Source organism: Otolemur garnettii, unplaced genomic scaffold (genome assembly GCF_000181295.1).
Source record: "Otolemur garnettii isolate 467f Iridium unplaced genomic scaffold, OtoGar3 scaffold00214, whole genome shotgun sequence".
Lineage (NCBI taxonomy): Eukaryota > Metazoa > Chordata > Mammalia > Primates > Galagidae > Otolemur > Otolemur garnettii.
Genome location: NW_003852609.1, coordinates 1,807,276 through 1,821,133, shown reverse-complemented (window position 1 = coordinate 1,821,133; position 13,858 = coordinate 1,807,276). Strand labels below are relative to the sequence as shown.

Here is a 13,858-nt window from a genome sequence, read left to right as displayed (position 1 = left end):
GATAAAACATGATGGTATCACCAAATTTAAAATTCATATTTTTAAAAATTTTTCCTGAACCATGAGATGTGATAAAAACTATGCTTTAATATTCATTGAAATAGACTAATAGCAAAAGCCGCAGTAGCTGAGGAATGTTTAAGGAGACCTACTTTTGGGGGCTGGGGGCAGTGGCCCATTCCTGTAATCCTAGCACTCTGGGAGGCCGAGGCAGGTAGACTGCCAGAGCTCATAGGTTCAAGCCCAGCCTTGACAAGAGCAAGACCCTATCTCTAAAGGAAAATAACCGGGCACTGTGGGGAGCACCTGTAGTCCCAGCTACTCAGGGAGGCTGAGGCAAGGAATCACTTGAGCCCAAGAGTTTGAGGTTGCTGTGAGCTGTGACACCATGGCACTCGTCCAAGGGCACAGAGTGAGACTCTGTCTCAGAAAGAAAAGAGACCTACTTTTTAACGTGTAACTTTTTTTTTTCAGAGACAGAGTTTCACTTTATTGTCCTTGGTAGAGTGCCATGGTATCACAGATCACAGCAACCTCCAGCTCTTGGGCTTAGGCAATTCTCTTGCCTCAGCCTCCCAAGTAGCTGGGACTACAGGTGCCCACCACAACACCTGGCTATTTTTTTTGTTGCAGTTTGGCTGGGGCAGGGTTTGAATCTGCTACCCTCAGTATATGGGGCTGGTACCCTACTCACTGAGCTACAGGCACCGCCCAACATGTAACATTTTTATCTTTAGTTTTGAATAGCTGTATTATAGATAACAGCACACCTACTGAGCACCTACTGTGTACCAAACTGTTCTAAGAGGATTATATATAATAACTTAGCACTCGCAACCACCCTAAGACATAGGTATTATAATTATTCAGTTTTACAGAAGAGCAAACTGAGGAACAGGCAGTTTAAGTAACTTGCCCAGTGTCACACAGCTAGGCAGTATGAGAGCCAGGATCAGCCCCACCCCCACCCCCACAGCCTGGTTTCCACTTGCATCCTTGTTATATGGATGGCAGGTGTGCTGAAAGAAGATTAAAACATATTAAATAGTAAGTGAAAACAGTGACCATTAACAGATCCCACCAAGTGCTGGGCATTTCATATAGACAGATTCATTAATCCTGATGGTAACTCCAGAGGGCAGATGGTTTCAGAAAGGCCAACTAACTTGCCCTGGAGTTAGTTGGAGCACTGGAATCCCACCTGTGTCTGCCTGACTCAGAAGCCCATCTGCTTCCCACTGGGTACTGTTATCATTCAAATGTTTCCTATGTAATTGATTTTTAAATTTCTCTTTATTAGTTCCAATCTCTTTATATTTCATGACTCTATACCTTTCTCAACCACAGAAACTGTGTTGCTGGTATATTTTCATAACTCACAAACATCTTACAGACATGTACAGAGAGCATCCCCCCTGTTCACTGTGACACTGGCCATCGAGACCAGCAGAGAGTCTGGCACAGCTGGACCTCATGGGACGTGACATATTCTCGGGAACATGTGTCTACAGTGAACCTCTGTAAATAAAATCATGGTCTTAACGCACGCCATGAAAAATTCTCACAGGCAACTTAAACCCCACAATCACTCGTGATACAACACGTAATTTCTTCCAGTTGATAGCATCAACATGAATTCCATGCAACGATCGAGTTCCAGAACAGTCACCAGCACTGACTACTTACTACCTTCATCTAAAGTTGGATTTATTTTTCTGCTATGAAATCTATGAGATCATATATGAGCTACAAAATGTTTCATTTCTTAAAGTAACCTGTCCACATAACTCCAGTAACTTAAAATTGCTGGATTTAAAAATATATAATAAGCATGTTTGATAATCCCTGTAAGTATTTAAATGGAGAGCTCTAAATTATACAGCTTTATGAAGTCTTACTATAGTCCAATTAAACAAACAAAGTTTGCAAATAATGCAAAATTCTACATCTTGGGGGGGGAGCTTGTGCATGTTATGGGAAGATGCTCATGTGTGATGTCCAATAAAAAGCAAAAATCTAAATTGCCTATATAGCATCATCTCAATGTTATAAATATGAAAGATAATACCGGTATTATTTCGCAATGATAAGGACCGGTTCTGGAGTCAGGCTACCTGGGTTTTAATTAAGGCTTTGCCATTTATTGATTTTGTGATTTTGGGCATGTTAATTAATCTCTCTATACTTCAACTTTCTCATCTGTCCAGTGTGAATAATGGAACCTCCCTCACAATGGATTTACAGACTAAATTAACACATGGATAGAGCCCAATCAGAATAGAACCCAACTCTTAGTAAGAGCACAATCAGTATTAGCTCATATTGTTTGCTATCATATATTCTTTTTTTTTTTTTTGCAGGGTTTGGCCGGAGCTGGGTTTGAACCCACCACCACCGGCATATGGGGCCTGAGCCCTACTCCTTTGAGCCACAGGCACCACCCACTATCATATATTCTTTAAGGGCACAGAAAAAGTACTGGAAAGAAATACATCAAAATTTCAACCACACAACTGTAAGCCCCAGCAAGGCAACCCTGCTGCCTTGGCAACAAGGGCTTTGATCATCTCTAAGCACAGCTGCAGCTGCCCAGCAGGGGTGTGGTAACTGTTGAATAGAAGAAGAGATAAACAGGGGCTGGGTTTCCACGTGCTGCTATTCATTTATTTCCTGTGTTTTCTAAATCTGTGACAATAAACATTATTAAAGAAAAAAATGCAAATCCATTCTGGTTAAAATGAAAGATGAAAAAATATTCTCCTGCAAAACACTCAGAAAACAAATCCACCCTTTCCCCTTAAAAAAGTGTATACTCTCAGAATCACTCATTACTGAATGTGCAATAGTTAATCCTTCTACTTAAAAGCATTTTTTCTTATTTCAGATCAGTATGAGGGTACGTACTATTAGGTCACACTGTACAAGTCTGAGTTGTATTTGAGTCCTTCACCCAGGGGCTGTGCCATTTACCCTACACTGTACTCATCAGGTGGGAGCTTACTGGGCCCCTTCCCACCACACCCTTTCTTGAATTTAATTGTATTTTTCCTCTTCTGTGGCCTGACATCCATCTACTAGTTTCAAATTAGTATTAAGCACATGGGATGCTTGTCTTTCCATTCTTAAGATACTTCACTAAGGAGAATGTTCTTCAACTCCACCCAAGCAAATAGAAAAGATGCAAAGTCTCCATCTTTTTATGGCTAAATAGTATTCCACGGCGTACGCACACCACAGTTTACTAATCCATTTGTGCGTTAATGAGCCCTTGGGTGGTTCCCACATCTTTGCAATTGTGAACTGAGCTGCTTATAAACACTCAAGTGTAAATGTCCTTATGATAAAATGATTTTTCTTTCTTCTGGGTAGATACCTAGTAATGGAACTGCAGGATGAAATGGGAAATTTACTTTCAGCTCTTTGAGGATTCCACATACATATTTCCAAAAAGGCCATATTTAGTCTGCAAACCCACCAATGGTGTAAAAGCGGTTCCCTTCTCTCCAAACCCGCAGCGGTATCTGCAGCTTTAGAACTTTGTGATGGGGGCTATTCTTACTGAGGTTAGGTGATATCTCAGGGTGGTTTTGATTTATTTCTGATGCTTAGGGACAATGAGCATTTTTTCATGGGTTTGAGAGGCCATTCTTCCGTGTCTTCTTGGGAAAGGGTCTTCTCATTTCTCTTGCCCAGTGATTGACTGGGTTGTTTGCTTTTTTCCTGCTTATCTGATTGAGTTCTCTGTAGATTCTGGTAATTAGCCCTCTGTCAGATTTGTAACATGCGAATATCTCCTCCCATTCCGAAAGTTGTCTATTTGCTTTGTTTATTGTATCCTTAGCTGCATAGAAGCTTTTCAGCTTGATCAGGTCCCTTTTAAGAAATTTTAGTCCAAATTGTTACTTTATTCTCCAGCTTGAAGTCTTCCCTTTTTTCTTTCCTTTACCCTCTTGCCTCATGGAACCCTACCAAATGCTGTACTTATGATGAAAGTTCTGCTTTATCTCACATTGGAAGCATTTATACTCCTGCGGGTTTGCAACAGGTTCTTGTCTGCAAAAACGAATTCTTGTGAGCTGTCCTGGCTGACGTGGCAGGCGCTGGAGCAGGGGTGAGGGCAGCATTTGACATACTGTCCTGCCTGCGCCAGGAGAACCCAGGACCGGTCAGGGAAGCCCTGCTGAGTGTTAGGTGGGGCTGACCTGGTCATTCAAGGGCTCACCCCACTTAGTCTCCTTTTTCTAATTTCATTCTTGCTGTTTACCATAGTCTTTCTCCTCCTGTGTGTCTTGAAAATTCCTACCGCATTTCTTTCAAATTCTGAGTCTTAGTGCACAGAGCAGGTTTAACTCAGGCCAGGTGGTGGGACATTCCTAGCAGTCTAGGCTGCCTGTCCCCAGACCACCCTACTCTGCCAGCTGGGCTGCTGACAAGGGCCTCTACAGAAGCTTATGAAGCTCCAGGTGTATTTTAGTATTCAAAGAAATTAGACTTGCAACAAACACAAGCACTCTTTGGTGATGACAAATGTGAGGCTTAAGACAAACTGCCTCTTAAATGTTCTCTCCTTTTACCTTCCTTTATCAATTCTGAGCTATAGTCTGTTGAGGTTTTACCATACAAGTCCTTGACATAAATAAGCTTGTCGGATTCTCACAACAACCTCATAAAATAGGTGATAGCATTGTCCCCATTTTACAGCAAAAGAACTCCAGTGCAGTGAGGCTCTGTAACTTGGCCAAGGTCACACAGCTAGTAAGAGTCAAAGCCAGGATTCAAAGCAAGGTGTATTATCCCCCAGAGTAAAAAGCACTTACCCCAGGCTTCTCGAATTTCTACACAAACATGCCTCACGTGGGGATCTTGCTAAACTACAGATTTTGATTGGGCAAGTCTGGGGGAAGTCGCATTTCCACCAAGATCCCCGCTTATGCCACTGCCTGTCCTCCAAGCACACTTTGAACAGCAAAGCTCCGGGCTACATCCTGACTCTTTCTTCCCTCAAGCAATCCTACAGGCTTCCGGTCACATGCTCCTCTTCCCTTCATTGCTGCCACCAAGGACACAGTCCGAGAGCTCTTTGCTGGGAGCTGCCTGAATCTGAGCTTTCAGCACATGGCAAGAGCTAATCCCAAACTTAGGGTACTGAGGCCAAGTGCAGAACACAAAGAAGAATTATGAGTACTATATTAACTTCATCTCTGGATGAACTAAATAAAAGCTGATGCACGGGTAAGGTCAGCAGATAAGCCTACCAGATTACAGCAGGGTTTCTCAACCTTGGAACTGCTGAGACGGGGGCTGGATAATTCCTTGTCCTGGAGACCTGCTCTGTGCCCTGCAGAATACTTAGCAGCACCCTGGGCACCACCCTCTTGATGACAGTAGCATTTGCCCACCCTAGTGGTAACAACAAAAAATGCCTCCAGACACTGCTAAATGTCCCGTGTAGGACACAGAGATAAAATCATCCCCATGAGATCCTGGTTCAAAGTAAACACTTTCTCTCCTAAAACCTGGGAAGGGGGGTAAAATATAGACCCTTCACCCAAAATTATTATTTTACATGGTAACAATTACTGATTTTATAGTGTACAATTAACAGTGCTCTTTTTTTTTCTTTTTTTTTTGAGACTGAGTTTTACTTTGTCACCCTCAGTAGAGTACTGTGGCGTCACAGCCCACAGTGACCTCAAACTCTTGGGCTTAACTGATTCTCTTTCCTCAGCCTCACAAGTAGCTGGGACTACAGGCGCCTGCCACAAAACTCAGCTGTTTTTAGAGAAGAGGTCTCACTCTGGCTTAGGCTGGTCTTAAACCTGTGAGCTCAGGCAATCCATCCACGTCAGCCTCCCAGAATGCTGGGATTACAAGCATGAGCCACGGCACCCAGCCCTAACAATTGCTCTTAATATTAACTTTTTTGTTCACATTAAGAGTAGCCTAGTTACAAAATAAGTTTAGTAACTTACAAAGGGAGATAGATAAAATGTTTATTCTAAATCTGGCCTGGCTGAATCAGTCCAAGTAAGCTATTTTCTTATAAATCCAATGATATCCAGATTGGGGACAAGACTACAGCTGTGTAATCAGTTGTTTTGTGTATGTGTGTGTGTGTGTGTGTGTGCATGTGCACGCAGGGAGACACAGATCCCCTACACAGGACTTGAGTGGGGTGGCAAGGTAAAAAAAAAAGGGGGGAAATCTGGGCAATTGTCATCTGAGAACATTGTTATTGTTCTAACTCAGAGTCAACTGCCCCCATATCCACTAAGTCCTTACATGCCCCCAGGGACGTAATGTGCTGGATGGTTTAAGGAGCACTACTTTGATTTTTCTAATATTCTCCAGAACAATCCCAGGGACCTAGGTCCTCTAACTTGCATCTTTGCTGAGAGACCAGTGCCCAGAGGCCAGTAATGGGGAGCACGGCCCAACACGATGACAGGTGAGCTGGAGCTGGGGCTGCTCTCCCCAAGGGCTGGCTCTGTTGGCACCTCCCCATGACCACTCATGCCTTTGACTTCCAGTCCCTCAGTGCAGAATGTGAGAAATGATATCTCCCTTCAATTGCCCAAGTGCAGAGACCATACGCACTGATAGTACATATTTATAAAGTCTCCAAAGCCGTAAAACCAAAGGGCCGCAATAACACATTAGTCCAGGATTAGATTTTACTATTCTGACATCTCCTATAATGACAGGGGGTAGAAAGCTCAAATTATGGACTTGCAGAAACAACAGCCTCCAATGGATTCTAAGAATTTTAAGACTAGTCATAATTCAGGTGCCCTAAGAGACAACTGCCTCCACTTAAATCACTGCTGTGACATGCCTGATAGAGTCATAAATATGATCTATGCTGGTGTGTCGATATTTTAGATGCCAAATTATTTTCCAACAAGTCTGTGCTGCTGAATTCTTCTACCCACAAAGGCATGGGAAAGAGCATGACCTTGCATCACAGGAACAGAATCAATGCTGCCAGAGAGAAGGAGAAAAAATAACACGCCAAAGTGCAGAAGACAGGGCTCCTTTCTTGTACTTTCACAAAACACTGACATTAAGTTCCGAACTGCAGTTCTCCTCCTTTTAAAGACATGCCATTAAATCACATGGTAAGTGCCCTGTACGAAAAAGGCAGGCACTCCAGGAAGAAAAGGAAGAGACTCATCTTTATCTCTAATCTCCTGGCTCTTTCTGTGGCTTACCCGAGAAAAGAGCATTTTATAAACTCTCTCCATCCCTCCTAAAAATTTTGAACTCCCATGCAAAACAAACAAAAAAACCTTAAAATTCCAGTTATTCTGAAACCTCAGTTTTAACAATGTGAAGAGATTTTAGAAAGGAAAATTCAAACTGAACATTAAATCTCTAGAGAAAAGTTAACAACAGGGATTAACATCTGCAACATCTGTTCTTACCAAGAGCTGAGGAAAATTTCTTATTAAAAAAAAAGATAGAATGTTGTCAAACTGTTTACAAAGTATGAACAGCTTTACCGCTACTACCATAGAAGGCAGAGACCAGGAGGCAGAGACTTCTCTGTCCCTTGCCTTAACCCACGCCCAGAACAGCGGAGGCACAAGGAACATTCCCCAAGCGAGCAGAGCCATCATTTACCCAAGACTGCTCTCAATTTTACCATGATTTCCTAGGATGTTTTAGGCAAAATAATCCAATGAGAACCTCGTTACTTTCTACAGCTGCATCATATAACAGTCTAACTACAGGAAAACAGAAAATTTTTTAAAAGCAACATTCATTTCATTAAAAAACAATGCTTTTACGTTTCTGCCGCATACAAGGTAAGCTGCTAGAAATCCAAGTGTGAATAGGCACAGTCCCTCATGCTAACAGGTGCGTGGGAGAAGCGCCACCAGAATGAACGAAATGCAAAGGAAGTGCTCTAGAGGTTCAACAAGGAAGGTGCATTTCTGCTGTTTACCTGGTCAAGGGCACAGGCCCTGCAGCCAGACACCTGGGATCAAACCCTGGCTCCACCATCAATCTGACAGCTACTTAAGCTCGAGCAGATTGTCTGATCTCACGACACCTCCGTTTCCTCATCTAATAACTTTGAGTGATGTTGTCGAGCTCACAGGGTTATAGTGAACACTTAATAGGTAAAACTGGGGGGAAACAAGCCTGCACACATTCCCTGCAATGTCAACCGCCATTCTCTTACACCATTATATTTGATTTGGGGGTGGGGTGGGGGTGTGGTTCTTGAAGGATGGGTAAAATTCAGACACATGGAAATGATGAGCGCCCTTTGAGGTAACTGGCCAGCACTAACTAGGTGTCCAGATAACTACCATCACTGAAAACTACCCATGTTGGTTAATGATGAGATAGTGTGTGTGGGAAAACAGAAGACAGATGGCTGATTCTAGATTACTTAGCATCTATGTAATATCGATTTGTAAGAAATTGGGAATCCTAGAAGATTGGGTTTAAAACAAAACCCTAATTTCATACCTACATTCTTTTACACTGGAAAGATGTCCTGGCCACCAGGGAGTGCACAGCCCAATGGCTCAGACACACAGAAGGCCGTTACCAAACAGTGTGAACCAGTGCCTAAAAGAGAGCCACAGACACAGCGGAGACAGCCTCACTGCTCGGGCCGGGACCAGCTGCAGGGTGGGCGGCAGGGAAGCAAATACGCTCATTTAAAGAAAGGAGCCAAGACAGGCAGAAACGAGGGCCAGAAGCGAGTGCCCTGCAGATCTTTAGCGCGCACTCTCCCAAAGGGGCTCTCACACAGTGTCCACGGCTGTATGACAACTGCAAGATGAGGGAGCCCCAAGTCCTGATTCAGTGTGGTCGGGGGTCAGGGCAAGAGCTCACAGAAGAAGCAGGGAAGGCTGTGTGGAGGTGGGCAAAGGTACACGGGAAGGGGACAGAGGGCAGAGGTGGGTAGCAGAGCCTGCACAGCCACCATGCCCAGCTTCTTCCTGCTCCGACTACCAGAGCCCAGAACAAACCCCAGGGGCCTGCTTGCTGCTCCCCAGGGCCTGGACGTGGTGGCCGTAAGAGCTGAGGTCTTCAGGAGCCTAGGAAGAACCCAGGGAAAGCTGTACCCAAGATGCAATGCCTGGGATAAAATTATCCTCTGAAACAAGTGGTATTTCTTTTTGCATCTGCCAGAGGGAAAATACTGTGCTTTCTGAGGAGGCTTAAAGTGAGGCCTCTCATTTCTTGATTAAAGATAATAAAACTAAAAGAGAAATAAACACTCAGCCTCTGCTGAGATGTAAAACGCTGACCTTTGTAATAGTCTGCCCTTTCCTATTAGCATTTCTGTAACACTGATCTCCAATTGTGGTCTTTACAATTTTATGAGACAGGCTAGGGTAGAAAAGCCCACCAAGGCCCTTGGTCAGTGCCACTGAGGCTGTGGCCAGGGTGCTGGGCCCTCCTCCCCAGGGGACTCCCACAGCAGCCCAGTGACAGTTGTAGCCATGCCTCCCTTACTCTCTGTCCCTCTTTCGGATGGAGCAGGAAACTGCCAGTATTCACAGGAACATGGAAACTTAACACATGAAAGGGACATCAGAAGATGACTTAGCTCCACCCTGCTCCCTTCCCAGATGTGGAAACTGAGGCTCTGACAGGTCTAAAGTCTCATTTTTTTTTTTTAGCATTTACACTATAGCCTCATCCTCACACTCACCACCTGAACCTGTTTCTATTCCCCAACAGCAAGGCCAGGGACATGGCACTAATTAGCTGATGGAGCCAGGACCAGAACTGGGGGCTCTCATCCCAGGGCCTCAGGGCAAGGGGAACAAAAGTAACAAGGGAGAGAAGGCGGCACCTGTCATCCCCGCTCTGCCACTCGCTGCGAGAAACAAGCACGCTCCGGGACCATGCTGTGCCTCCGCATCCTCATCCATACAGCACAGACCATGACAGCATCCCCTTCCCACAGCTCTGTTGGGGGCATTAAGTGAGAAATCCTCAAGAGCTCTGAAGACAGTGCTTTGCCGGGACATGTGCTGGATTCCTCTGAGCGTCATTATCTGTCTTCCTGTTGTTGCTTAGACTTCACAATCAGACTTGGATAAAAAGAAAACTGCTTTACTGAAGAACACTGGGGCAGAGAAGCACTCTATGAAGAAAATAATGGCGTTGTTCCAGGGGCTGTCCCCAACAATAGCAGGCTCCTAGCCCCTGCTGTAGTGTATCCAGGACCCATGGTCAGGTAGGGCCAGGGAGAAGGGTGACCATGCCCACAACGGCTGGGACGCCCCTTTGGCTTTTCTTTGTCCAATTGACCCCCTTCCCCATTCCTTCAAAGCTCAGCTCCCAGGTCACGCCCTTGGGGATGGTTCCTCCAGCTGCTTCCTGCCCTGTGGAACTTTAAGGTGCCTTCTCTGTGTGCCCAGAACAGCAGAGCAGACCTCAGCTGAGCCTCTCCGCAGTTCTGAGACCCTTGTTACTGCCCTAAGCATAGGAAGGAAGGCACAGGAGCTCTGAGAAGCTGGAGCCTCCTGGGGAAGATGAAGCAGAAGGCAGAGAAGCTGGGGGGCTGTCTGTGGAGTGGCCAGAGAGGAATGATCAGGGGGTGGACAGAAGTGAGTGGCCCCTGAGTGACATGCAGCTCTGGGCCAAGCCACTGGGCTCAACACCTTCAACCAGTTTCCTTCTTAAATTATGCCAAACTATTATAAGTTGTTACGCACACATATAACTTCAAGTATAGCTACATAGGATCCAAAGGTATCTGACACTTGCCTATACAATTGTATATATAAAACCTTATAAGAAACATACCACAAATATGATGCTGAAACCCCCATGACCAAGTACTCATTTTAATTCATCCCAAAACAATGATGAAATGAAACCAAGCTTGTCCCCAAGGAGTGACGAAGCAGATCACCTCTGTCTATCAGCATGAGATGCAGCTGAGAGCAGCCCATGGCCTGTGGAGGGTGCAGGGGCCACTGTGGAAGTCCTCCCCAAAAGACCTGATCGTAAGTGAGCCTTTCTCAGGGGTAGGGGATAGGCGCTAAGTTCTGACTGCTAAATAGAGAGGGAAGGCCATGCTTCCTTGGAAAGTGCAGAAATTAAAACAAGGCAGCCTGACAGGATCGTAAGTAGGTCCACATGACCCAGGGTAGGGACAGGAGTACACGCAGATGGTGAGCAGTGAGGCAGGTCAAGAGGGGAGGAACCTCCTGGGCTGAGAGGGGCCCCCATCCTGACGCAAGCTCTGGGGAAGTGAAGGAAACAGCAGAGCCTTGAGCACGGACCATGTAGGGCTCACACTCAGCCCTCTGATCTTATCTGAACAGATTTTTCAAAAGGTCTCTGACATCCAACATGTGTCATTTCTACTGCTGACTCTCTGTGACTCTATACTGTGACTCTCCATTTAGCAGTTGCCAAACCTACTCTGCTTGTACCTGCTGTGGGCACAACGCTGTCCAGACCACCTCCTGACCACCCGCTCCTCCTGACAGCACAGGGTCACAGTCCACAGAACCTGGACTGTGATTTCAGCCCTTGGAGCAGATCTCAAAAGTGCTCCTGGCACTGGCAGCACCTGTCACCTGCACAGTGTTAAGACTGCGAAATCCCAATTCCACCTCAGGCCTACTGGATCACAAACTCTGGGGTGGACCCAGCAACCTGGAGTTGTACAACCAGGAATCTCATGCACACTGAAGTTCAGGAACCCCTGGCCTTTGACACTCAACACATTTGCAGCACTTACTATAGGTTATAGGTTTACCGTAGTTAGTGGTTTCCCACAGGTGACACTAGGGAACAGGGTTACCTTTTAAATAAATCATTTTAAATTAATTAAACAATGACTGCATCCAATATGGATGACCTGAACATTAAACAAAGTTTAAGAGTGTGACTTATCTTGTTTTTTAGACACCAGCCAAATTGTGCTTTTATCTTTGTTAGAGGCAACTATCCTAACTAAAATTAACACCATTTTCTTAAAAAACACATTCAGAAAATGCCTGACCCAGATCACACTATTACAGCAATAAATTTCCTTCCAGAAAACTTCCAGATCTCAACATAGAGACATGGAGTGATGAGTCACCCAAGAAAAACAGGAAAACAGACGACGGAAAGCTAAGATCGCGATTTCTCAACCCATGTGATTTAGCCATCTGCAGAAAGCAGCTTGTTTACAGCTCAGCTTCCAGCCCCTCCACCATGAGGACCTCCTCTCCAGCCCCGGCCACACCAACCCAGGCTCTTCCCGCTGCCACACCTACCAACAAAGGCCTGACTGTGTCTCAGTTTCCACTGAGTCGTGCGTGGTCAAGAGTCAGGAAAGCAAGCCAAGTTCCTCACCCTCAAAGCTCCCTGACCGTAGCACGTGGCGTTAGGAGGGTCAAAACTAGACCTGGAAAGAGTAAAGGGGATTCCCGGCCCCTTGGAGAGAAGGTGCCCCAACTACACCCCATGAAGCTTGGGCTCCCAAGTCCACATCAGGGGTAGGGCCGGGGATCGAGCTTGGGTGACTGTAATGTCACACTGTGGCCTGGGGGCTTAAACAGCAGATACTCACTCCTCACCGTGGGTGCTGGTGAGAACTCTTTCTTCCTCAAGGACCAGGCTTTCCCTCTTGTATCCTCGGGGCAAGAGAGAGGAAGTTTGGGGTCTCTTCTCCTTAGACTGGTACTCACTCCTTCCACTCCTGAGGACTCTGCTCACGTGACCTCATCTCAACCTAATCATCTTCTAAACAACCCAACTCCAAATGTCCTCCACCATACGAATTTGGGGAGGATAGAAGCATTTAATCCATAGCAGGAGCAAAGCTGGTTCTGAAGTGCCCCTCCTCCCCCCTCGGCACGGCAGTTCTGACGAGATGTTTTACAGAGTCTTTATTATGACCAAAGGAACAGAACTAGGATGGCCTTGAGCTGAGTCTTGATGGATCAGCAAACTCCAGAATTGATTCTGAAGGGAGAGGTGAGGTCAGGTGGGGGCAGAGGGGTAGACAGAGCCATGTGCCTGAGAACACAGTGTCCCAGCTCGGAGCTGCCCTTCCCTGGAATGCACAGCACCCCCAGCACTGTGGCACCTGACCAGGCCGTTCTGAGGCACCTTCTGTGTTCCTTGTTCTTTAACTTTAAGCCAGGTCCTGGGACAGGACTTGAAAGTGGACTCTGCCATCTGGTCTACCTTTTATCCTGCTTCCTCACCCAGACGGCTCCTTTGTCACCTTGGGACAGGCTGACCTACCCCATCGCAGGAAGCAGGTTGAGAATAGTACATCCAACCCCAGCACAGCAAAGAATAGTCCGTCCAACCCCAGTCCTAGCACAGCAGCCCAGGCAGGAACTAAATTGACGTGCACTTCCAAGTCCCTGGGTTACCAGGGAGTCAAAACAGAGCTGCTAGATTTGTAAGCCCAACATCCAGTTACAATCTCTTGATGATGGAGAAAAAGACAATTCCACAGATGAAAGGCATGAGACGGTCACAGGTGTTCAATACAGAATCAGACAGAATGCATTCAAAGCAAAGAAGCATTAAAGTTTAAGAAAGAACCAAGAGTCAAGATACAGTTTCTGCTTTATGTCGCTTATGATATAGATGGGTAAGTTCGGTGTGTTTAATTTGTACTTAAATAATATTTATTAAACTTGGGATAGAGAAGGACCTTTTTATCCTGATAAAGCTGCAACCCTCAAATTATTAAGATTTATGTCACAAAATATTGTATCAACAAGTGACAACAAAAACCTCCAGGAATTTCACAAAACACTTCTCAGTAGCTACAGCTTTCCAAGTCAGAACCCGGAGCTTAGCTCCGCCCACAACCCAGCAATCCACATCCTTTTTCTCCCTCAGTGTTTATCTGTCCCCCTCA

The 13,858-nt window shown here is 45.5% G+C and overlaps 1 protein-coding gene across 2 annotated transcripts in view; it reads right to left on the bottom strand.

Annotated features, from left to right (window-relative positions):
• The window catches only part of TBC1D1 (TBC1 domain family member 1), a 235,778-nt gene that overhangs the window by 48,020 nt on the left and 173,900 nt on the right, over window positions 1-13,858 (bottom strand). The gene's annotated exons all lie outside the window — the stretch shown is intronic.